The sequence below is a fragment of the Anomalospiza imberbis genome, chromosome 4 (genome assembly GCF_031753505.1).
Source record: "Anomalospiza imberbis isolate Cuckoo-Finch-1a 21T00152 chromosome 4, ASM3175350v1, whole genome shotgun sequence".
Classification (NCBI taxonomy): Eukaryota; Metazoa; Chordata; class Aves; order Passeriformes; family Viduidae; genus Anomalospiza; species Anomalospiza imberbis.
The window spans coordinates 46,708,075-46,732,598 of NC_089684.1; the positions used below are offsets into that span (position 1 = coordinate 46,708,075).

General features: G+C 43.3%; 2 long non-coding RNA genes across 3 annotated transcripts in view; one reads left to right on the plus strand and one right to left on the minus strand.

Annotated features, from left to right (window-relative positions):
- The window catches only part of LOC137472876 (uncharacterized), a 41,010-nt gene extending 17,249 nt beyond the window's left edge, over positions 1-23,761 (minus strand). Inside the window, exons 1-2 of the long non-coding RNA XR_010998461.1 lie at positions 22,892-23,761; positions 2,015-2,156 (exon numbers count right to left, since the gene is read on the minus strand). This is a non-coding gene — a long non-coding RNA (uncharacterized lncRNA). The remainder of the gene's footprint in view (positions 1-2,014; positions 2,157-22,891) is intronic.
- LOC137472877 (uncharacterized) lies at positions 21,287-24,228 on the plus strand. Of its 2 annotated transcripts, XR_010998463.1 has the most exons (3): positions 21,287-21,359; positions 21,874-21,998; positions 23,866-24,228. It is a non-coding gene; the product is annotated as an uncharacterized lncRNA (long non-coding RNA). The 2 variants fall into 2 exon arrangements; XR_010998462.1 differs by lacking the exon at positions 21,287-21,359 and having other exon boundaries at positions 21,483-21,998.
- The last annotated feature ends 296 nt before the right edge of the window (positions 24,229-24,524 follow it).

Sequence of the window (24,524 nt, forward strand, 5' to 3'; positions counted from 1 at the left end):
ACTACAATTAAAGTGGTAGAGAAAATAAATTTCCTTAAAAATAAAAGACAATAGAGCCAGAACACACTTTAGTTCTCCTCTTCCTTTCCCTAGAAACGTTTTGCAGAAGAAAAATAAAAAATAAAGGCATCCAGCACTACCCAAACTAGACCCTGAATGCTTCATCTTGTAGTTAAGAACTGGTGGCAGCAGGAACAGCCACGGTCGGTCACGGCCCCCACGGTCCCAATCCCTGCAAGAAAACAGCTGCAGTGGGGAGGAGGGATAACAGCAGCAGCTCACTCAGAAGCTGCATTTCTGGAGCAGGTTTAGAAATGCCCAGGGCATTTTCAGAGACTTCACCCACCAAAATCCACATGGTTCTAGTAAATGTCTGTAAAATGGGATTTTTCAGAGACTGGTGACTTGACAGGCAAATTTCACAGAGACAGAAAGAACTCATCCCAGCAAAAGATTGTTCCTCTGACCTCAAGCCTCTGCTCCACCACGCAGAGGATGTGAGATCATGTGGATTAAATGCTCATGTGATTTTATTAGCATGGCTAGCAGGAATTTTTCCTCAATTCAGGTTCAGAAATTGGCTATTTTAGCTGCAATAGCAGGAAGAAGTTATCTGAAAGGAGACAGTGGCAGGGGAAGGAGGGAAGGTCACTGCAGTGGAAGCTACAAACATACCTGAAAATAAGGTCTTCCAGTAAAATGTGATGGGGGATGGTGACAAAGGAGCACTAACAAGCCCACCTTCCCTATCTATGGAATACCAATTACCTCATGTAAATATATAACCCCTCACAGTCTTTTCAAACTCAAAGGATTAAAGAAAACAGCTTAAGCTGACTGCAGTTTAGGAAGCATTGACCCAAGGCAGCAATATTCACTCCTGTGTTATTGGGAGGGTTGCTTGGGGTTTTTTTACAAATATACTTATGCAAAACTAATAGATGCATTTCTAAATAATTTTTAAAATATTAGACTGTTGTTTAAATTCCAATTTTCACATTATTTATATGTGAACTCCCATGGAAAAGACGTTTTCAGGAAGAGCATTCAGACCTAATTCTGTGATCACACATGGTCCCCCCACCCCGTCCTCACCCGGGTCCCTCCACAATGACACTTGAGTGATGTTCCCTTATTTCCCTTTGGCTGCCATAGGGGACGAGAGCATTATGGGCTGCAAATGCTCAGAGTAACGGCTGCAACAAATGCTTACTGCCTCCGAGGAGTCTGATCCCCCAGCACTAAATTAAGTGCCCTAAAGCAAACAGGTAATAAACCAGGAACACCAGGCCATAGATCTGTCATACCTAAAACACTGTAACCACCTGGTAATTGCTGCATGCTTATTCAGGGCTGACACTGTAAACAGCCCGATGGTGAACACTTGTACTCAACGGTATCCAAGGGCAGACAAGTAGCTCTGATGCAGCAGAGTTTAATGAATAAATGTCTGCCTGCAGGGCCTGAAAACGAGTCTCACAAGATGAAAAGCTTTATTTTTGAGTCACTACTCATAAAAGGTTAAATATATGTAGTGAGAGAAGCTAAACCAAGAAATTGACAATTACTTAGCAAAATATAAAACCTTTCAGTTGCTGTGAACTTCAGACCTGGACAATTTCTGCAATTATTTCACTGCTCTTTTTTGAGGACTCCTGCAAACTTTGCCACATTTAATGACTAGGAACCCACTTCTAATTTTCAGAGTGGATTTACACATAATTAGTTGAAGAACTCTTGTTTGTTCTAGTTGTTGAAAAACTAGTGTTTGCACTTCTGCCTCTAGTACCCACACTCCTGATGCTGTTTTAGTACGTACATATAATACTGTCTGTCTCGCCTGTGTCCAGCCCATCCAACACTGTTCTGCTCCTCATTTTCCATTCCCTCCTAGGCCCTCTGCATCTCTCCAGCCCCATCCTTCCTGTGTGGGGGACTCAGACTGGACACGGCTTCCCAAGTGAGATGCCACCATTCTTTCCCAATAGTATCAATACTTTTCTGTTGGAATTACCTTGCTGGAAGTGCTCTACAACCACATCTGCCTTTTCCCCACTGTTCTGGTGTGTACCTTCTGGTATTTATAGCTGGTCCTCCTCCATCTCTATCACTTCCTCCAGATCATGTCTTCAGTTCATGATGTAAATTCTTGTTACCTGCCATCAAGAAAATATTGCCTCGTTTTATAAATCCCAGTATTTTAGTTTTGAAGATAATCAGTTCTTGCTGAATGATATGCTGATTTTCTATTTGATCATGTTCCAGATATTATTCTCTTTTTATTTTATGTAGATTAAAATATACTTGTGTCTCACTTTTGAGACAAACATAACAGAGGGCACTCTGCAATGAGTACTCTTCTCTAAAGAGTTTCAATAATTCCCCTCCACCAACAGAAAATTAATGCTAATAAAGTAGGGGAAAAAACCCAAAACTAACAGTTTATTAACAACAGAATGCCCACAAGGCAAGGAAGAAAAGCAAACAATTGCTGAACAGCAAATCCCCAGAACTCAGCCCCTGCCCCACACACAGAAGGACAAAGATCCAAAAATGCCGAAGAACGCGGCAGATGTTGAAGGAATCTCCCTTCCTGACTCGTGGTGCACCGGCTTTCACTGAGGGAAGTGGAGCTTCCACGGAGCTTCCTTTGTCCCTCTGAAGGAAATGGAGCTTCCACAGAGCTTCCCTTGTCCCTCTGAGGGAAATGGAGCTTCCACAGAGCTTCCCTTGTCCCTCTGAGGGAAATGGAGCTTCCACGGAGCTTCCCTTGTCCCTCTGAGGGAAATGGAGCTTCCACGGAGCTTCCCTTGTCACCCCGAGGGACATGGAGCTCCCACAGAGCTTCCCTTGTCACCCCAAGGGACATGGAGCTCCCACGGAGCTTCCCTTGTCCCTCTGAAGGAAATGGAGCTCCCACAGAGCTTCCCTTGTCCCTCTGAGGGAAATGGAGCTCCCACGGAGTTTCCCTTTTCACCCCGAGGGAAATGGAGCTCCCACGGAGCTTCCCTTGTCCCTCTGAAGGAAATGGAGCTCCCACAGAGCTTCCCTTGTCCCTCTGAGGGAAATGGAGCTCCCACGGAGTTTCCCTTTTCACCCCAAGGGAAATGGAGCTCCCACGGAGCTTCCCTTGTCCCTCTGAGGGAAGCGGCGCTTCTCCGGCGGAGCTCCAGCCCAAGGCCAGCACGTGCCGGGACTCTCTGGCACCGAGCTCCTCTCTGCAGCAGCCAGGGTGGGCGGAGCAGTGGGGCCAGAGCCTCTCTCTGTCTCTCTCTCCCCCTGTGCGTTCCCTGCCCGGCTCAGCCTCCCGAGGCTCGGGGCCGGACCGGGCTGCGCTCCCGCCGGTGCCGCTGCTCCGGCCTCAACTCCCCTGGAGGCAGCTGGAGGATTGCTACTGCAGCTCCTCCGAGCCAGGGAAGGGAAGAGCTTTTTGCTTGGGTCCAGAAAACCGAGCTGGCCAAGCCAAACCAAATCGAACGGCACCACTGGGCCCTGAGGCTTCCAAAATTCCCGGCGAAAGAGCCCAAAGGGCCCGGGCCCAGCCCCTCACACACGGCCCAGGCCTTGAAGCTCTAGCAACCAGGTGGGGCAGAAAGCTGAGGATCGTGGAGTAGGCTGTGTTATGAATAAGAAACTACTCAGAAGTTACAGAGTGTTTATTTATCGGCCAGTGTTAAGTGGCTGTTAATTACCCATTGTTCACCCCAGTTAACTACCTCATGTTCAGCCCTTGTTAACTACCCCACGTTCATTCCCTGCTAACTACCTATTGTTCATCTCTTGTTGGAAATCCTTTTTTCCCTGTCGGGTCGGGTCTCACCCCTGCTGCTTCCTAGAAAATGGCACCCGGACCGTGAAGAGGAAGTGACATCAGGAGCAACATGCAAATGCAGAAATACACCGAATGCAACACTAAAAACCCCTAAAACAGCGAGCCGCAATGGGATGGAAGGACTCAAACTACAGAAAAGGGTGAGCAATCAGTCCTAGTGTCCGCGGGAACCCCTCTAATGTCTCATTACAACCAACAGAGATACATGCTAGTATGAGGACCCCTGACCAGAACTCCAACTTTGGAATCCTGCCGCTCCCGTGAGCTCGGAATCCCCAGCTCTGACTGCGTGTCAAGCGGACAAAGCTGTGCTCCTCCTCCTCCGTGCCACTCCAGGAAGCAGCAGCAGCGTGTGCACGACCCATCGGGCCCCCACCTGAGCTGATCACTCTAATAAAGGCATTTTTAAGGAGAACGATCTCCTGCCCTTTTTATATCATGTGGGGGCTCGTCCGGGATAGGCCACGCCCAGAAGAGGACCCCAAGACTGGCCATCTTGGACCTCGGGGACAGCTGGCCATTCCGGACTGGAGGATTGACTCAGGACCTGCGGCACTGAGGAGTGCTGGATTGATGAGAAATATCCGGTGGCAGGAGAAGGAGGCGAGCGAGTGGGGAGTGAGTGAGACGAGGGCCGGCAGCTCGGACCCTCGAGGCAAGTGTGGACCCCTAGTACTGCATTTTTGGACTCCCGTGAGGGGTCCGGCCGGGAATGGGGGGAAGCGAGTGGAGCCAGAGAGAGTGAGGCATCTCCTTAGGGGGGTAAAGAGGGCCCCCCTCTCCGGGTGTGCAGAGGAAATAGTGTGTGAGTGGCACGCAAACCCCCGAAAAGTCCTGATAGGTAAGCCCTAACAAGGGGGGTTAGGCAACCTTAGCAGATCAGGCAATTTTATGTTAAGTCCTGGCTAACAGGAGTCAGGCACTAGCCTTGGCAAAGGAGGCCGGGGTCTAGTTGTTTTTAAGTCCTGATGCCTAGGCCTTGGTAAAGGAGACCGGGCAAAACTACAAATCAGGCAGTCTTTTTGCTTTGAGCCCTTACCAGTCGGGGTCAGGCACGAGCTTCGGCAGAGGAGGTTGGGGTCTCGAGTCTTCTGTGGCAGATCTGTCAGTTGATTTTCTTTTGGAAAGAGGCGCCTTGGGATTTTTTTGTTGGTTTGAAAAATGGGAGGGTGTGGCAGTAAGAGAATGAGCTCCATTAAAACCAAGGGAAAGGGGAAGGGAAAAAAAGAATATTCCCCCGAGCAGCCCTCTAGGTGAGTTGCTAGAGGAATGGGACTCCATAGAAGCTATGGGGACATTAGATAAAATCAAGATGATCCACTACTGTGTGGAGATTTGGCCAAACTTAGAAATACCTGGAGGATGGCCACGGTGTGGCACAAAGGACCAATGGATGTGCCAACAATTAACCAACTATTTGAAAGCTCAAGAGGATACTGACCCCGAGCAATTATTATATGCCACTTGCTGCGAAAGGGTTGTAACTGAGGGTAAAAACATACGAGTATGTAAAGTACAGAAGAAAGGGGAGAGCGAGCAGGAAGAAGGGGCAGGGGAGGAAAGTAGTAAAAAGTGGGACCCCTTAGATTGTCTGCCTCCTCCTATTGCTCTTCCCCTGCCTGCAGCACTTCAAGCAGCAGATCCAGCTCCTCCCCCAGCTGTTATTCCTTTACCACCCTCTCCGATGTATCCATCTGCTCCTGCCCCTCCCCTGCAGGAGCTTCCTCCACCTGCTGCATTCCCTATACCAGCCCCTCCCCTGGCTGTTACCCCTTTACCACTTTCCCAGGCTTGTTCACCTACTCCTGTCACTCCACTACAGGGACTCCCTTCATCTAATGCATGTTCTACACCTCCATCTGCTATGTATCCAGGTCCTTCTCCTTCTATCCCATCCTCTTCTCCCGATTCGGGCACGAGAGCCCTTCTACCCGGTGACCTCTTAACCAATACCAATCCTCCTCAGGCCCCCACTAACACTAACAATCCTCAAGTGGGAAATGTGGCGTCTGAGGAAGGGCCCTACTGCTGTACTTGCTCCAAGACCTTGAAGTTAGAGAAGTTGTTTCCCCTTAGAGAGGTTCCTATGGGTGGAGTACAGGGAGGGGTGGGTTTTGTAAATGTGCCATTAACAGCCTCTGAGGTGAGAGGGTTTAAAAAGGAGTTGGGGAACGTTGTTGAGGACCCTGTGGGCATTGCTAACCAGGTGGATCAATTTTTAGGACCAAATATCTACACCTGGGGGGAGATGAATTCCATTTTGAGCATACTGTTTTCCCCAGAGGAGATTAGGATGATTCGGGTGGCAAGCATAAGAATTTGGGAAAAGGATAATTGGCCCGGACCTCAGGTACCCACCGGGGAGCAAAAACTGCCTCTAGCGGACCCTAATTGGAATCCTAACCAAGAGGCAGGAAGGAAGGCGATGATGGAGTATAGGTCATTGGTCATCCGGGGAATTCGAGAATCAGTTCCCAAAGGAACGAATACAAAACTTGCATTTGAGAGTGCACAGGAGAAGGATGAGACCCCAGCTAACTGGCTAAACCGCTTACGGCGGAACTTCCAATTGTATTCTAAGATAGATCCAGATAGCACGGAGGGTAAGGTGCTCTTGAAAGTCCAGTTTGTTAGCAAATCTTGGCCAGATATACAGAGGAAATTAGAGAAGATGGAAGACTGGCAAGAGAAAGACATTAATGAATTGCTGAGGGAAGCATTAAAGGTGTATCTGAAGAGGCAGGAGGAAAAAGCTAAAGCTAAGGCCAGAGTTATGGTGGCTGTGGCTAGAGAAAGTGTGGGGGCAGGTAGTTCTGTACCACCAACCAGGGTAAAGAAAGAGTGGTCTGGTCCGCCATTAGCAGCAAGCAAGGAAAGGTCAGTATCAGCTGGTGGATATAAGGACTTTGGAGGAGCTGCGAAAAGTCTGGTCTCTCTCAGTGAAAGGCACTGCTGTTATTGTGGGAAGACTGGACACTTCAAGAGGTTTTGTAAAAAAACTCAGCACCGATGAGGCCATAGCCAGAGAACACAAAGTTTTGGAAAAAGTCTTTAGAGGTGATGATTAGGGGTGTCAGGGGCTTTATATTCTAGGGGACCTGATGAAACATCTTGAGGAGCCCTTGGTAAATTTTGAAGTGGGACCCCTAAATGAGGAATTTGAGTTTCTAGTTGACATGGGGGCAGATAAGTCCTGTCTTAATAAATTACCAGAGGGAATGGTAATTGGAAAGAAATTTTGTGAGGTATTAGGGGCTGAGGGAAAACCATTCAGAGCATTGATAATCGAGAATGTCAAAATAATGGGAAACTCAAGGCAGTGCAAAGCTAATTTTATCTACCTGCCTAAACTAGAGAAGAGCCTATTAGGGAGGGACTTACAGGTTCATTTGGAGGTTGGAATTATCCCAAGGGAGGGAAAAATAGTAGTGCAAATAATGAAATTGTCCCAAGGGGACATCACTGAAATAGACCCAAAGGTATGGGCTGAGAGAGGAAAACGGGGGCTTCTGGATATCCCACCAATAACCATAACAATGCAAGAAGCAACACCACCTATAAGGGTTAAGCAATACCCCATTTCCCTAGAGGGAAGAAGAGGACTCACTGTGGTAATTGAACAACTGCTGCAGGAGGGGATTTTAGAACCATGCACATCACCGCACAACACTCCTATCCTAGCAGTAAAGAAAGCTGAAGGGAAATATAGACTGGTGCAAGATTTAAGAGAGGTTAACAAGAGAACCATTGCTAGACATCCAGTCATGCCCAACCCATATAGCCTGCTGAGCCGAATTCCAAGAAATCATGCTTGGTTCACTATTATTGACCTAAGAGACGCTTTTTGGGCATGTCCTCTGGCAGAAGAGCGTAGGGATTGGTTCACATTCGAGTGGGAAGACCCAGATACAAAAAGAAAACAACAGCTGAGGTGGACCCGATTACCTCAAGGGTTCACTGAATCCCCCAACCTCTTTAGACAGGCTTTAGAGGGTTTGTTAGAACACTTTGTCCCTGAAGGAGATGTGCAGATCCTACAGTATGTAGATGATTTAATGGTGTCCAGACAGCAGAAGGACCAAGTTAAAGCAGCCAGCATACAACTTTTAAACTTTCTAGGGGAGAAAGGACTGAAGGTTTCTCAGGAGAAGTTGCAATTTGTACAATCAGAGGTAACCTATCTTGGACACATAATCGGGGAGGGATATAAGAAGCTGAGTCCGGAAAGAATCTCCGGTATTCTGTCACTTCCAGCTCCAAAAACAAAAAGAGATGTAAGGAAGCTCTTGGGTCTGTTTGGATACTGCAAATTGTGGTTAGATCAATACACACAGAGTGTGAAATTCCTGTATGGTAAGTTGGTAGCCCCAGATCCTATAACTTGGACAGCACAAGATGAGCAACAGCTAGAAGACCTAAAGGAGAAGTTATCCTCTGCCCCAGTCCTGAGTTTACCAGATCTGAGGAGGGGCTTTGATCTCTTTGTGAGTGCAGAAGGGGGAATAGCTTATGGTGTACTCACTCAAGACTGGGGAGGTTGTAGAAAACCTGTGGCTTATATTTCTAAACTGCTAGATCCTGTGGCATGAGGTTGGCCAGTTTGCATACAGGTAGTGGCGGCTACAGCCATTCTGATTGAGGAGGCTCAAAAATTGACACTACAGGGAAAAATCAAAGTACATACTCCACATGACCTCAAAACAATTTTGAGTCAAAGAGCCCAACAATGGCTAACTGATGCTAGAATATTAAAATATGAAATAATAATAATGAGCACCGATAACTTAGAATTGGTTACGTCAAGTGCTCTTAATCCAGCACAATTCCTTGTGGGAGAACCCATTGAAAATTTAGAACATGACTGCCTGGAATTGATTAATCTTCAGACAAAAGTAAGAGAAGATTTAGGAGATCAGCCTTTGGTAGGTGGAAAAATTCTGTTTATAGATGGCTCCTCGAGAGTTATCGATGGAAAAAGAGCCTCAGGATATGCTATCATAGACAGAGAGACCTTACAAATCCAAGAAAAAGGGAAACTACCCTCAAACTGGTCAGCCCAAAGTTGTGAAATATATGCCTTAAAAAGAGGATTAAATTTGCTAGAAGGGGCACGAGGAACTATTTACACAGATTCCCAGTATGCCTTTGGAATAGTCCATACATTTGGAAAAATTTGGGAGGAGTGGGGTTATCTCAGCTCAAAGGGAAGAAGTCTGGCCCATGAGAGCTTGGTAAAGTCTGTATTAGAATCTCTAAGAAAACCAACCGAAATAGCTGTAGTCCATGTGAAAGGACACCAAAAGGGGAACAACTTTGAAGCCAGAGGAAACCGACTGGCTGACCAGGCTGCGAAGGAAGCAGCTCTGGAGTCGGGGGACTCAGTGAAAATTCTTCAGATAGAAACCACACCTGAAGAGGAGAGAGGGAAAGAGGAACCGATTTTTAGTGAAAAGGAATGGAAAGCAATAAAAGAATTAAGTTTGCATCAAGGACAACAAAGGGAATGGTTAACTTCAGATGGGCAGGTATTTTTAAACAAAGCACTTGCTCGAACAGTGCTGACAGAACTACACAAATTAACCCATTGCGGGGTTCAGGGACTTTGTGACCACTTCTTAAGAAGCAACCTATGTATAGCTGCGTATGATCTAGCAAAGGCTATTACCAGAGGTTGTTTAATTTGCCAAAAAGTAAATCAAAAGGTCATGAGAAAAGCTGTACCTGGAGGAAGGGAATTGGCCCTAAGACCTTTCCAGAGAATACAGGTAGACTTTACTGAGATGCCACAGGTACAGGGATACAAACACCTACTGGTTATAGTAGACTATCTAACCCACTGGGTAGAAGCCTTTCCTACCAAAAGAGAAACTGCCCAGGTCACGGCAAAGATAATCCTAGAAAACATTATCCCTAGGTGTGGAATAGTAAATACTATAGATTCAGACCGAGGCCCACATTTTGTAGCTCAAACATTGCAGAATGTAATCAAGGCCCTAGGAATAGAGTGGAGGTTGCACACTCCGTGGCATCCCCAGAGTTCTGGAAGGGTAGAACGGATGAATAAAACTCTCAAGAATGTACTAACTAAATTGATAGAATAAACAAAAATTAATTGGGTAAAGTGTTTACCGTTAGCACTTTTACGGATCAGGACAAGACCTCGATCTGATATAAGGATCTCACCCTATGAGATGATGTTTGGATTACCATTCCTGTTAACACGTTATAGCACTGGAGACTATCTAGAAGGAGAGGAGGCCACTAGATAATATCTAGAGGCTATTGGAAGAACTTTAGAGGGACATAGAAAAAAGGAATACCTACCCCAGACCTCCCTTTTGGACACAAAAGTACATAATATTAACCCCGGAGATTAGGTTTTAATAAAATCTTGGCATAGTGGACCACTCATACCTAAATTTGAAGGCCCTTTTCAGGTGCTCCTCGTCACTAATTCGGCTGTGAGAACCAGAGAGAAGGGTTGGACACACTTCACGAGGGTCAAAGGACCAGTTCTGCCCCCTGGAATTGGACCAGAGTCAGCGTCAGCTCCACTCCCTGACATTGAACCAGAGTCAGCACCAGCCCCACTCCCTGGCATTGGACCAGAGTCAGCGTCAGTTGCACCCCCTGACATCGGACCAACGTCAGTATCAGTTTCACCCCCTGACATTGGACCAGATTCACCACCACCTTCACCCCCTAACCCAGGACAGGATTTACCTGAGTATGTTATTGTAAAAGGACCAACAGACTTAAAGTTGACTCTCAAAAGAAGAAGTCCAAAAAGACTGATAAACTAAAGAGAAAAACTGTGTTTAGAACTATAAGAGGGTTTTAAATTGGTTGGGTATATTCAAAAGAGTTCTAAGTAGTTAAGTGTTGAGTAATTCTAAGTGTTAAAAGTTTGTACAGTAGTTAAATCCCCCCAACTAAATTTCAAAAAGCCACAGGTTAATCTTATACTGAGCACTCTCCTAGGTGAGCACAAATTGATAGGAGGACGAGTTGAGAGGTTTAACCAGAGAAAGGGGCAGAAAAGACTCTACTGGACTCTGAACATCCCCAAGAGGCAAGGCCGGGTGGGCAGACTGTGAGGATGTCTCATACCAGACTCTTGGGAAGGGTGGTAGTCATGGCTATGATCGCTAGTGGGGTTCTGGGGAACCCAAGAGAGCCATGTAGTAAATGTTACCAACCTCTGTATGAAGAAGAGGAAGTAACCTCTTTACTAAGAGTCCATACTAACTTGAACCCTAGCTGTGTTGACCTCTCACAATTAATTACTTGTCAAGAGGATGGAAGAACATACTGGATGGCTCGAAGCACTGCTAATTTTAGGCAGCAACTCCTAGGGGAGTGCCTGGTTGGAGAAACCTGGCTGTGCTTTGAACAAAGTACCACTCAAGCAGGTCTGGTAGACTTGATAAAAGAAAAAGACATAGTGAAAACCATAAAGGAACAAAATGATTGGGAAATTCCCACAGGCAAGAATTTATTTATAGACCTAGTCGAAGGAATTAGCCACAAGCTAAACTTAACTAACTGCTGGGTCTGCGGTAACACACAAATGTCTGAGGTTTGGCCATGGGAACGGGTTAGCCTGAGGCCATTAGAGATCCTAACGTGGAAGCAAAATAACACCGAAGCAAACATCCTCAAGAAAAGAGGAGAAGGGCAGTGGAATTTGAAAACCAGAATAATAGGGGAAGAATGTATCTCCAGAAGGGGGAGAGAATACAACACTCAGGTGGGAAGGATGGCTTGCAAAAGGTATTTAAAGGTAAAAAGCTCACTCACTCGAAGGATCCCAAAGGACCCAAATAGGTTCTGGTCTATAGAGAAAAAGGAAGGGTTTAAGTGTATCTATAATCAGGCATATGATTTGCATGAATGTGCTAAAGAAGGAGTAAACCCATTTTTGGGGATAAGAGAAATTGCAAAATATTGGGAACATCCGGCTAAAATTGATAATACCTTTTGGGAAGCCCCTCAACATCTGTTCTGGATCTGTGGGACTACAGCATATACTAAGCTTCCAGGAGATTGGTCAGGAAGCTGTACCATTGGGATAATAAAACCAGCCTTCTTTTTGTTACCAAAAGAATTGGGATCGAGTCTGGGAAATCCCATATATGATGATTTAAGAAAAGCTGGAAGAGAAAAAAGAAGTGTAATTCAAATTGGGGGAGCACAAAAATGGAAAAGCGAAGTTTGGACCCCGAAAAAGATTATTGATTATTGAAACCTATGGCCCAGCCACTTGGGCTCAAGACGGGTCCTGGGGCTATCGGACCCCGATATATATGCTAAATAGAATTATCAGACTCCAAGCAGTATTAGAGATGGTATCTAATAGAACTTCCCTAGCTCTGGATCATATTAATGACCAACTTACCCAAACCAGGACTGTAATTTATCAAATCAGATTGGCTGTAGATTACCTACTTGCTGATGAGGGAGGGATCTGTGGTAAGTTTAACTCATCTGAATGCTGCTTGGAAATCGATGATAGAAGTGAAGTTACTAGAAACATCTCAAACGAAATCAGAAAGTTAGCATATGTAGGAAATCAGGAATGGACTCCCATACTCAATTCCAGTTGGTGGGATAATCTATGGTCCTTTAAGGGGAACTGGTGGAAGAAGGCAGCCTTCTTCACTGTATGCATCATTGCTGGCCTCATCTTCTTACCTTGCCTACTTCCATGTTTAATTAAGACGGTGACCTCGGCCATACAGACCAACATAGAGGCTGCATTAAAGAAACCAGAAAAGATAATGAACTTAAATAACCAGGAACACAAGAACGCACGAGAAATCTATGACCAATTTCAGAAACTAAGAAAAATTTATGCTGAGGAACCAGAAACTGCAAATTGATGCGGACTTGTGATCCAAGCCTGATCAAAGAAAAATGGGGGGACTGTTATGAATAAGAAACTACTCAGAAGTTACAGAGTGTTTATTTATCGGCCAGTGTTAAGTGGCTGTTAATTACCCATTGTTCACCCCAGTTAACTACCTCATGTTCAGCCCTTGTTAACTACCCCACGTTCATTCCCTGCTAACTACCTATTGTTCATCTCTTGTTGGAAATCCTTTTTTCCCTGTCGGGTCGGGTCTCACCCCTGCTGCTTCCTAGAAAATGGCACCCGGACCGTGAAGAGGAAGTGACATCAGGAGCAACATGCAAATGCAGAAATACACCAAATGCAACACTAAAAACCCCTAAAACAGCGAGCCGCAACGGGATGGAAGGACTCAAACTACAGAAAAGGGTGAGCAATCAGTCCTAGTGTCCACGGGAACCCCTCTAATGTCTCATTCTAACCAACAGAGATACATGCTAGTATGAGGACCCCTGACCAGAACTCCAACTTTGGAATCCTGCCGCTCCCGTGAGCTCGGAATCCCCAGCTCTGACTGCGTGTCAAGCGGACAAAGCTGCGCTCCTCCTCCTCCGTGCCACTCCGGGAAGCAGCAGCGGCATGCGTGTGACCCACCGGGCCCCCACCTGAGCTGATCACTCTAATAAAGGCATTTTTAAGGAGCACGACCTCCTGCCCTTTTCATATCAGGCTGTCATCAGGATCATTCCAAGACAACTTGAAAACATGTTGTAGTCATCCTTGTAAAATCCGACTTGGTTTAATTTTTGTCAGATCTGGTTTTAGCCCTGTGTTTCTTGATCTCCAAAACATGACTGTTTTCTTCACCAATACATTCATTCTAATCTTTGGGGGTTCCTATTCAATCCTACACTTTTCTGGAAATAATCTTCTCATTATTTTTACAGTTCTTCATACACTTTCCCTCCCCTTTCCCACACTTTTTATATACATTGTGATAGATTTTCCTCTTTTATCTCAAAGTCTTTCCCCGTTTATTTCCACACAGCTGACTTCACACTAAGAGCTCCTGTGAATCAAAACATGTCCTCTTAAAAGTGACAACTTCAGTCACAGATATGTTCTTGCCTATAGCTCTCACTTATAATGAGCCAACTCATACTTCATCTGGATTCTATAGACTTTTCTGACTGCCATTTTCCTTCCCTGTACCATGCAAAACCTTCAAGACGTGTTGTGGATGTCATTCCACCGTGTTGCTTTTTGCAGTAGTATAAATAAAGAAGTCCTTTTCATCAGTTTACAGGGTGCCTCCATTTTGCTCCCTGAATTAAAAAGCAGCCACTTTTTCCTGGTTACCCTGCTGGGACTATTTATCCAAGTGCCCTTCTCACCATTAACAGGCTGTTCTGGCTCCATGTTGCTCTTTCTGCCATCCAGGACTATTTCATTTCCTAGTGCCATAAACAAGCATAAAAATCAGTGACACCTTTTCCCCTTACCAGCCTTTATCTCTGAACAGGGCACACACCCCTCGGCCCCTGCATGGCCAGGGCGTTTCTCACAGCTGACATCCAGTCACACAAACAGGGACCTGGGGTGCTGCAGGAGCACAGAGCTGGAGGCTCAGCAGTGCATCGATCCGGCCAAAGTCACAGCCCAAAGTGGCATTTACAAATAAACCAACAAACTTCAGGCTATTTTATATAGAAAAAACCCTGCTTTCGCTTACAGCTGAAAAATAATTTTATCTGTGAAAGAAAAAAGTTGATTTTTCACTAGCATTTAGAAAGCCAGTAAGAAGAGCAGAGGAAAAGATATCAGCAACAAAGCAAAATTATACTGCAATAAGAGAATTTTAATGGCCTTTCCTGTGAACACACTGATCTCTCTGCACAATTTTTCTGTTACCAGAGAAACAGCACTGTTAGGTTCCCTTACCACTAAGTTCAGCTTAGACTGATTCCTTTCTTAGCAATGTTGACAATAGAGTCTGGTCTGACTACTCAGTAAAACCTAACTTTTCCCCTTTAAAGAAAACAATTATATTCTTTAAAAATTGGTACAAGACAATCCAGATAAAATATTGACTATTTTTTTACACAAACGTTTAACACAAGCAAAGGAAATTTCTGCCAGTGCTAGATACTCTATTTTCATACACACACTGGGTGAAGAGAATTAAATAAAATTAGAACAGCAACAGCTGGAAAATATCCATAGATTTGCTTTCCTCCTTGATATCCCCATGGTTTGAACTGTGTGTGCTGGTAGTTTTCTCCGGTACTTTTTATTTCTCTCCTCATCATTATTCAGCTCCTTACTCATTCCTGTGTGTTGTCTCTTAGCAGCTGCCTGCTGTGATGATCATCTTTGCAATATCCATCTCTGCCATTTCCATCTTGACATTATTGCAGCAAAGCATGCAATAAAATATACAAAACTGACCAAAGCAGCAAACAGGAGTGAGACTGATGCTAGAACCGCAGACTCGTGAAAGAACAGGCATGATTTGGTGGAAATCTGTTTTCTCTGACTCACAGAAAGCTACAAAGACGTGGTCACTTCTGTGTTCATTGTCCTCTGGGAGAGGTGTGACTTGTTTTAACAACACAACCTCCCCATTTCTGGACCTGGCATATCACCAGCCCCACCCTGCACTCCAGTCTGACTCCAGTTCTGTTCTTTGCTCATTTCCCATCTCCCGTTCCCCTCAATGTCAGTACAAGTCTTTTCACATAGACACATATCCATGTCCTACACACAAAGGAGAAACTCTTCCCTACTTCTGATGCACTTCTCGAGATAAAGAAACTGGAACTGCACACATGGTTCTAGACGTGGACATGTATTTCCATAATCTCTGTTCCTTCCCAAATGACCTTTAGTGATTGATTTGCATTTTTACCTTTAATCAAAGGAAACAAAAATCAAATTGCATTGAAGGATTTTGTAATGGAACATTTAAGAGAAGTGGGAAGCAATCATTTGAAAATTGAATTCCTTAATTAAAATTCAAGACTCCAGAGCTATCAGCAGTCACAAATGTTTTTGCAATGGATGACAAGATGGTATACTATCGCACAGATACTCTCCTATATTGCAAAAACAAGTGTCATTTATTTCAGAGTGGCACAGCCAGCAGCCTGAGGAAAGCTATTAAATACTCAAGGCAAAAGAAGCCAAGTGTGCTTTCCTTGCTTGCTTTCAGTTTAGCAGATTTTAAATTCTTTTGACAACAGAAGAGAGGCTGAGAATAGAACTCAACTTGTGGAGCTGACTGTAGAATTATTTACAAGCAAAGAAATAACGTTGACTGTTTTTCTGTATGTTGTCCCATAAATTTTTCAGCCCAGTTGGGATACTGAAAGAGGGCAGAGCTTCTTTGATTTAGCTTTAAAATCTTCAGTATCCCAGGGATGATGACCGATGCTGTTTCCACAGAGAATAGTCCAGAACTTTCTCCAGCTCTAATTCCCTGTATAATGTTAAATTTTAAGGCAGCAGTACAGTTTTAGGGATTTAGACTGAATATTGCTTCACGGGTTAAGTAAGAAAATAGTGTGACTTTCTGTTATTCAAATGGATGTGAATAGGTAATGTCTTCATACATATCCAGGTAAATTTTCTGGCAGATTAGAATAATTTGACTGCAAAAACCCTTAAGATTAACCTACAGTTACTTCTGCACTAATGAAAGAACTTCTTCTGCAGGGAAAGAGATTTCAATGAAATTCTCATCTCATATAAATGAAGAAACACATTTTCCAACACAGCATGAGAGCCTCAGTGCCAAGAAATCTCGCTCAGGTTGATTATAAGGAATACTTCCTAAAGATGTACCCTTGATTCTTGCTACAACTATCCAGATTTTTCACTGACTCGAATGGTAGCTCTTTTGCCACTCTGAGAATTGACAATAATGTACATGTCAGAAGATTCTAAATGCTTAGTTTCTTATGACAACTTCCCTGTGAGATAAGAAATATCCACAACCGAGAAGCTTTGCCTGCCGCTTATCTTGTGTGTACAGAACCCCGGTTAAAACCTGGAACTTCATTCCAGGCAATGGAAACTTCTCATCTCTTTTAACAGGGCAAAGATTCCACCCACACACTTTCCCTTCACAGACATTCTGCAGAGTCCTCCAAATAAACCTGATTACATTCCACACATGGAATATGCCAGGACAGAATGGTTAAGAATCACAAGAGCCACTGTCATACTTAAAATGCACAAGGGATTGGTAAAAAACCTTCCTGATGTCACGTCCCTGACGGAAAAGAACAATTAATGCTCTGTCCTAAAATCGCTTGTGGGACCTATTCATCACCACAGAAGTCAGTTGGATTTAGGTGGATGCTCTTAGCTACAAATATTTCCCTAATAATGCTGCCATTATGGAACTTCACTGTAGCAAAGAGAGGGAATTTATGGGTAAGTTCTAGAAAAAAATTTAAAATATGACAAAGCATGGGCAACTGTTTCATATACAGAAGAAAAATACCGTTGATGACCACAGTTGAATAAACCCCAAACACCACTGGATAATACCACAAAATGCACTGGACTTTCTCAGGATACAGGTGGGTCAGTCTAAGGCAGCACAAACACTGTGTGCTAGGGCAGGAAGGGCAATCACAGATGGAGCCAGTTTTGTGGGGGCTTGCCAGCTTAGACAGAGATGGGAAAATGGCTCATTCTCTCTGGAGTCCACTGGCTGTGCAAACTCTGGGCTTGATAACACTGCCCGTTTCTCTTGCTTTAGGCACATTAACTTCCAATCCACAAAGCTTGGAATGTTCTCATTTGTCTTCCAAGGGAAAATTCATCAGAAATCCTGTTGTCCTCTCCTTTGAAGAAAAGGAAGCAAGATCAGCCATTGCCTTCTTTTCTTTTAGTTCTTCCCCCCTGCAAGTTGTTCAAGAGTAAATTAGAGAAACTCACATTCTTTTATGGAAAGGAAGATGTGGTATGGTTGGAGTTGGCTGCTGGTGGTTGGTTATGATTTAGGTTTTGTTTTTTTTTTTTAATTGCGAGAAATGTAGAGTTCATTGCAGAATTCACTGATTTCAGTTAAAAATGTGACAATGGAATAAGGACAAAAAAAATTATAAAAAGAAGGAAATGTGGCAGGAGCAAAAAAGGCACCAAAAGCAGCCAAGTTATTGTACCAGAACTCCTAAAGACTTGTTTAATGAGTCTTCAAATATATTTTAAAGTTGAAAACACAGAAAGCTGTCCTCAAGCATGAAGAAGTTTTTCATAGTAACCTAAATTGTAATCTGGTAGTGAAAGCAACAGTGAATAAATAGAATTCCAAAGGTACGAATCATGGCTCAGCTGAAACCATTAGGGATGTCACTGAGATCAGGGTTCAGAGCAGCAATTTGTAAAATACTAACATGCATTAGCTTGCAGCTTACTGCACAGTGTGGCTTTTTTCTTTTCTTGGATACCTGAATTACAATAGTCTATCAAATACTTCACCAGATGAAGCTACGAGAGCTAAAATATTCATCAGGAAAGACAAGGAAGGGAAGAACTTTTGGGCTAAGCACCTGATGCTTGAACCAAGTTATTTGGGTCTGAATCATTTGGCCCACAATTCTTTCAATGTCATTTTGACAGAGTTTTAAGAAAATCCTAATCACTCAAACTCTTCAGTAAAATATCTTCATTTAAATATAGCAAACATATTTTTGCTACCAGCCTACAGAACACAGTGATTCATTCTTTCAGGCTGTGAGCACCATCTGGCCATCGTGATTGTTGCTATTTGACTTCTCAGCGTGTTTTAACAAATTTTCTTTTGACCATGTAGTCTTTGACAGAGTCTTTGTGACTGAGAACAGGGGCACTTGGCATTCTCAGCACATCATGGTGCCCACGGCAGGCGCTGGAACCTGTCCAGAGAGATGGAGAATGCACGGGCGAGTTTTGTGTGGGGAAACAATTTCAGATGGTGCTTCCTTGGAAGGAAGGGAGATCCTTCCAGTTCAGAAGGGGAGGGCTCTTTGTGTAGGTGCTGGGGTAGCCCCTGAATGATTCTCAGAAGGTATTCCTCCTCCCTGAATAAATCCTGCATTGAACCAAAACCAAAAAAGCTTTGGAACAGGTGGGAACACCCGTGTCAGAGAAGTCATTTGTGCTTAGGAGATCCCCAAGTTGGAGAAATAATAAGAGGACTCTGGGAAATTAATTTTTAGGAAGAAAGACCACCCATCTGAAATACAAGTAGGTGAGGAAGGAGAACTTAAGATAACATGAAGTTGCAGAGGAATGCCCCATTAAAACAAGGAAACTTGCTGTTGAGGATGGAGATGATCTCTGCCTTGAACTAATATCTACCAGCAAGAGTCTGTGTCTACCACAGATCATGCTTAAATTACATGTTTCAGGGAAAAGCTCCATACAACCAGCCATCACCTACTGTTACCAAGCCACTTGCCATCAACAGGGAGAATTCAGAAAACAGTGAAGAACAGTCTAGAAAACACAGAACGAGTGCTGCGCTTAAACCTCTCAAGCAATTTACTTTTTCAGCATCATGAGGCTTTGCAGCAAGATTTCAGAGTTTTCCTGAAGCACTGTCTTAAAGGTGCTGTGAAATAAAAGCTGTTGTTTTAAACCTGTTTGATGACTTCGTTAATCTCTTCCTGTTTTTAAGATCAGTTCGGCAGCAGAACAATTCCCCCATTATCTATAATCCCACATTATCAGAGGAGCATGAGCCTCTTGTGGAGGATAGATCATAAAGATGCATTGATAAAAAGCAGAGTTTGGATTTCCTTTTGCTTTTAAATTTACCTGAGCTTTGTGTCAAAACTGAATTCTCTCAGGCTCCAAGTGAACCAGGTCAAAGTGGTTCAAACCAAAAAAAATTAACACATGGCTATGATTTAACCCAACACCACCAGGAGAATGCCATTGGATTCATTCAAACGCACAGGGACTTCAGTGCTTCAGAGCATTTGTGTGATCTTTTTGAAGAGCATACTGCTTTACAAGGGAACTGGAAAAATGATAGCTTTTTACAGTTCTGATTGGAAAAAAAATTACATTTCAACTAGATTAAATCAACAGGTGTAGATCTGCTGGGGAAAAAATGAACTGATTAAGAAAAATAATGTATGCACATATTTGTTATGTGAATATAGTCACCCATCATGAAGCTGATTCAGCAGAATTTGATTCTGTATTTCAGAACATAAAAACTCAAGAACATAAAAATTCTCTACTGCCCTTCTGTTGCTCTCAGCTGTGCTCAGACAATCTGTGTGACATCCAGCCAGAATGGCCAAACACAACAGCCCCGGGTGTTCAGTAAGACATCTTTGCCCAAAACCCAGAGGAAGAAATATTTCCCTTCAGACTGGAACATTTTATATAAAAACTTTCTAACTTACCTGCCTGCACACCACTTCTAGAAAACCAAGAGAATAACTCTTAATATCAAATTACTGATTCTGATGGCATATTCCTTCCACCAAATACATCTTGGAAAACAGCCTTCTTAAGAACATAGTTTAAAAGATAAAAGACTAGGGCTTTCAGTGATACATACACCAGATACTGAAATATCACTTATATTCAAAGGTCAATAAGCAGTGTTTAAAAAGCCTCATGTAATCCCATACTTCTAATGCACAGGCACCTTCTTTGGGCTGTGCTGGAATGTGGTTTTAATGAACACCTGGAATAAGCAGTTGCCTTGTACTTTCAGGACTCAGAATTTTACCTACTGAACTTTTCTTTGTTTTACAAGCTGGAAATCACAGGTGTCCCCACTCATAGCTGCCTGAGGATTAACATAAAAATTGACTTCAATCATTTGCATGCTGATTTTTTTCTCAAAAACATGTTAGGAGCTAAAACCAGAACTGTGTTGATGATACAGATTATCCAGGATTCCAGTCCTGAGCAAAAGTACCTCCTGTGGCTCATGAAAAGGAATTTAGAAGATAATTGCTATCCTATTTCTCACTGTACATTGAACTTTTAACTGCCTGAACATAATCAGCTTGATTATGCTTGAGCATTCAGCTGGGCAGACAATTAACTGCTTAAAAACATCTGACCCAAACACTGCACACTGTTATAGCCACAGACTGCAAACACTATCAAATAATGCAATTCTCCATCAATTTAATTGCTCTTCTACAAAAGAAACACCATAGGCTGCTTAAAATTATTTCAACCAAACAGAACAAAAACCACAAACAATGGCAAAAAAAAACCCCTCAAACTGCTTGAAACACCCAGAAGGTTTCAGCAGTGTATGGTGAAGAGAGAAAGGGCTGAGGAATATTCAGGTGAACAGATGTCCCTAGAAAACAGGGAAGTGTACACATGCATTGCAAGTGCTTGATGCAAGACTTCAAAACTGCACTGCTCACAGGCATCTCTGGGAATGGAGATCCAGATTTGCCTGCAGTTAACCAGCCTGAAATACTGCAACATGTCATCTACAAAAGCTTTTCTTTCTTGCTTCTCTGCTGAAGTTATAACTTAAGGCACGTACAGTGGCCCTGTATTGTGAGCCTGGTGCTATGAGCAAGGAGGAACAAAGACCCAGTAAATGTATTACAAGCCTTACAGAAGATGTGTCTCTTCATATATCCAGCTTCCCATCCTTTATGCTATGCTTTAGCAATGAGTTATGATGAAAAAGCAGTTAAATATTCAGTTTTATCTGAGGAATAAAGTCTTAGAGAGATTAATTACTGTTAATGACACAGTCAACATTTTACTAACATCAACACAATAATCCAGATCTTTTTGACTGTTTCCTTTGAACTTCATTTAACCTTTCTGAAGATCCTTTCTTCATCCACTTACCCTCTCTATTTATTTCTAGTTGAAGATACAATGAAGTCTGTAGGATTCCTGTTTTTGAGGAGGGTTCATATTATTTCCATACTTTTTAAGTGGAAAGGTAACATTTCAACAAAGAAACAACTACAACACATTCTCAGAATATCTTGCTTTGGGTTTTGGGCTTTGTTTCTTTCTTTGCATGGCACTTTTGAGAGGAGTGTTTGTTTTTAAAAGGTAAGCTTTTCTAATGGACACTTTGACTTCCACTACACATGTAGTGGGATTAAAAAAAAAAGAAAATCATGCTTAGAAATAAGGCTGGCATCCTGCTGCACAAGACTTCTCAATCTCTTCTGGCCTTGCGTTCCAGCCACGTTGTAGTTGGAATGCCTCCCAATGAATCAGAGCATCTACACAGAAATACATACACAGCCAGATGCCCAGGATGACAGGAATTTTACAGGCAACCAGCTGGGAAATTGTCCTCAAAGTCAGGTAGGAAAAAAGTGAACTTCTTCAGCCTGCTAAGGCATAAGGGCTACAGGGAGAAGATTAATAACTGGCCTCACTAGATTATCACTTCTCTGGCTCAGTCTAAGACAGGATCTCCTTCCCTCTATGCCAAATGTCCTTTTCCTGGAGTTAGGAATGAGAAAGATGTTTTTTTTTTCTTTCTGGTCCCAAATGATGAGGACTTTTCAGCATGAAGCTGTCAACAACTAATAGGAAATTGAAGATGCTGCATTAATTGAAGCAGATCATCCCAGTTCCCTTCAGAACTCAGACTAGCACCCTGAGAAGCTTTATCATTAAAATTCACAGAAAATCAATTAAGAGAGGCCTGAAGCAGACTGGAGTTCCCACAGGGCCTCTTTGCATTACCTCAAAAGGCAACAAATGTCAAGGGACAGAAGACGTCAGTCCCAGTAAGCTGGCTCTGTTTGCCTGGGAAAAGTTCATTAGAGAAATTACAGACTCACACCAAGGAGTGGAGGACCAAGGTAATGGGATTTTGATAGCCAGTTGGTTCAATATTGAATCATAAAAATAACTGACATAGTGATTTGTTAGAGGTTTCTAGTAATTTTGGCTAATTGGAGGCTGAATCAGAAATAAAAATACAAACCGAACACAATGAAACCTTTCTCAGTAGTATAACAACTATACTCTGTGTGGATAAACTTCTTAAAACAGAGCTCTTCATCTGTTGCAAAAGCTAGGCACCAGTAGCAAGAATGGACTTTGTTAATTTTCATGAATAAATCAATTTTGGAGGAGCAAGTGAGACAGATAAATTGTAGCTGGAGCAAGATTTTGCTACCCCTTGGTCTGAGGCAATGTCGTGGAACAGCAGTGGTGAAAAAGCAGATGCTGACCTTGGTACTCACCAAGCACTGAAAGAAGAGGCTTTGTCCAGTTGTCCATGGGACTTTGATGAAGAGAACATCTGTTGTGATGAGACAAGGCTGTTTTGGTCCACATAAGAAATTGGGGTGAGAGCTGTGAAAGGTTTTCTTGTCCATGTGTTGGGGTGAAAAGAATGAGTTGTGCTTCTGTCCTGCTGGAACCTCTTTGAGAGGGGTAAGCTGTGCTGCTGGCTGCAGGAAAATCAAAAGCCACCACTCATTTGTTAGGGTTACTAATCTACCTGAGGAAAATAGAAACAGTGAGTTAATCTGAAAGAATGCTGCTGTGTTAAAGGACTCATTCAGGTACCATGAAATTGTGCCAAAGCCAGTGTCCTTGGGTGTGAGAGACACTAAACATTTCCCTCCTCAGCGTAAGAAATTAAATTCTCTCCCAGAAAAGGGAGCTCATCACTAGATTTCATGAAAGCACCCAGGAAAAGCAAGTGTTCTGAAAACCTTAACAACTCTGCTAATGACTTTTCTGAGATGGATGTGCCCTCATCCCAAATTGGCATCACCATAACAAGGGGCTGTAAGAGCCATGTGCATAAATGGGGAGGTCAGGGCTGAACTGGCCATTCCTGCATGCCCCAGCAGGGCAACAGGAAGCTGCAGGAATTGCTTGGCCACATCAGATGGCCGAGTGTTCTTCCACAGTTGTGAGGGAAAAAAGGAACTAAGCATTACAAGCACAGGTACCAATTAGTATAATCAGGCACACTGTCCCACAGGCTCAATTTAGTATTTTTCCTAGCAGTGCAGCAGTAACTGTTCCTCCTAACATAATTATGTTATGTTCAGAACAGCATTTCCATCTACATTTGCTACCTTAGGTATGAGCCAGCACCAGTAATCTGCCAAAGATAAAAGGGCAAAGTTTTAAAATTTAAAATTAAAAATTGCCATGACGTTTTAGTGAAGTAAATTAGATAAGGCCATATTTTCTATTTCAGTGATTCCATCTGACAAGAAAGCAAAGGTGAGCAGCAGAAGGCAGGTGAGGTGGTGCAGGCAGGGCTAAGGACCAAAATGAACTGTGGTGGTTATATACCCAGTGTAGGAAAAGCAGGCAGGACAGAGGAATCCTCTCTGAAATTAAGATGGAAGCTCAGCTTCTTCCTTTTCTGTTAAGATTGCCTATAGGGTTGTCTAGCAGGTTTTCAGACTATTTATTTCATTTTACAGACCTTACTTAGATGCATATTTATCAGCTGAGCCTCTGCTGCCATCAAAATCGAGGGAAATAACATTTTTTAGCACTGCTTAGAAACAGAGCAGATAAAACTAAGCTGTGCAGTCCCAGTGAGAAAAGGAATTATGTCCTATTCACCTTCAGTAAGTCACAAAGACCAAAATCTCTTTAGAGCATCTCATTTACTTTCAGCCTTGCACAGTGAGCCCTCAAGCTCATCATGGATCAAAAGATGCCTCACTAAATGACAAGAGAAATGACTGCATTCTGTTTAGTGGCAGTCCTTTTAGTCATAACAAACCTTGTGTACATCAGCTGAGCTCCAGGAGAATCGTGTGCAGCAGCAGCACCCTCTCCAGGGGCTGTTCCAGGACCTTCTCTAATCACTGCTCCAGCACTGTAGAGGACTTTTCCTCCCTC